This window comes from Fukomys damarensis, unplaced genomic scaffold (genome assembly GCF_012274545.1).
Source record: "Fukomys damarensis isolate Sample0158 unplaced genomic scaffold, DMR_v1.0_HiC HiC_scaffold_12, whole genome shotgun sequence".
Lineage (NCBI taxonomy): Eukaryota > Metazoa > Chordata > Mammalia > Rodentia > Bathyergidae > Fukomys > Fukomys damarensis.
Genome location: NW_022900924.1, coordinates 14,300,887 through 14,302,356, shown reverse-complemented (window position 1 = coordinate 14,302,356; position 1,470 = coordinate 14,300,887).

The following is a 1,470-nucleotide window of genomic DNA, read 5'->3' as shown; positions in this document are numbered from 1 at the left end:
CGGCTTGGCCCTGCGAGGGCACCTCTGGCAAGGCGTGCTGCCTGCGCTGGCTGGGCCTCCTCGGCGGTCTGTTCGCGTTCCCCGCTGGGCCCTCTAAGTTCCCTGCAAGTGTCTGGTGTTCGTCATACTGTCCCGAGGTCAGGATGCTTTTCACGCCTACCCTTCCTTACTCTCTCGTTTAACCGTGGCCCTTCTCCATTGCATCCGATGTCCCCAGGTCCCGGGTGATCTGCTTGGGATCTTTCATCTTCAGCACTGCAGCTCTGCCCAGTGGGAGCTGGCTTCTGTTTGCTCTACAGTCCTCTCTTCTGGGCTTTTGGAGCTGGGTCTGTAGGGTTCATGATTTTCCCACAGTTGCAGGGTGATGGCAATCCCCACCCCACACTGACAATCTCTATCCTTGGTCATTAAAAATAAATAAATTAACACAGCCGACAGGCACGTCAGCAGATGGAGAAATAAAAAGAAAGGCAGATACCGACACAGTGGAGTACTATACAGCCATCAAGAAAGACGGGTTTGAGTCATTTCAAGGGAGATGGGTACACCTTGGCACCACAACGCTAAGGGAATCAAATCAGACACAGAGGTTAAATCTTGATGGCTTCTCTTCTATGAGAAGCTCCATTTGTAAATAATACGAAGAGTAAAATAGAAGACAGGTGAAAGGAAAGAGGAGGCGGATTTTGTGGAGATGGAAAGGGGACCTGGGGATGGAGGAAGATGGGAGGGTGGGAGGGGAACCAGAAGCAAAAGGAATCAGGATGCAATGTATGTACCGATTCCCTAAAGCCAGTGTGATTATTATGTATCAGGGCATACAAATATAAAGAAGTAAAATTAAAAATAAATACATAAACAGTCCAGGACCACGAGAGGTGCGGAGGGGCCGGCTCCTCGGGCCTCCTTTGCTTCTCTGGGGCCTTTAGCTCTGCCTCTGTTCCGACACCAGCTCGAGGCCCCTGGCCTTGCTCGAAGCTCCAGGAGGAGGCACGGCGGTGCCTGCTCTCCCGGAACCTGCCTGAAGCCCAGGCACCCGGAGCGTCGCTGCCTGGGAGAGAAGCTTCGCACCGGCTCCTCCAGGAGGCCCAGGGCAGAGCTGGGCGTCACCCTGCGGAGTCTGGGGCACTCGGCAGCGGGCTGGGCACGGCCCAGGGCCACTCCGCAGACTCCCAGAGGTGAAGATCGCGGTTCTGGGGAAGTCACACGGGGGCCGAACATGGAGCATCTAACAGTTCAGTGGCTGCGAATCACCCGACGACTCAAGCTCTAGGTAGGAGTCCAGGGCCTTTCTCTGCCCACAGGAGCAAACGCTCCTTCTAAACTCAGAGGCAAAGCTGTCGGTGTAAGGCTTGTTATTTGTGTAATATTAAAACACCGGTGGGCCGGGTATGGAGCTCAGTGGTGCCGCCGCCTGCCTTGCAAGCACAAGGTCCTGAGTTCGATCCCTGGTACCAAAAAAATTAAAAA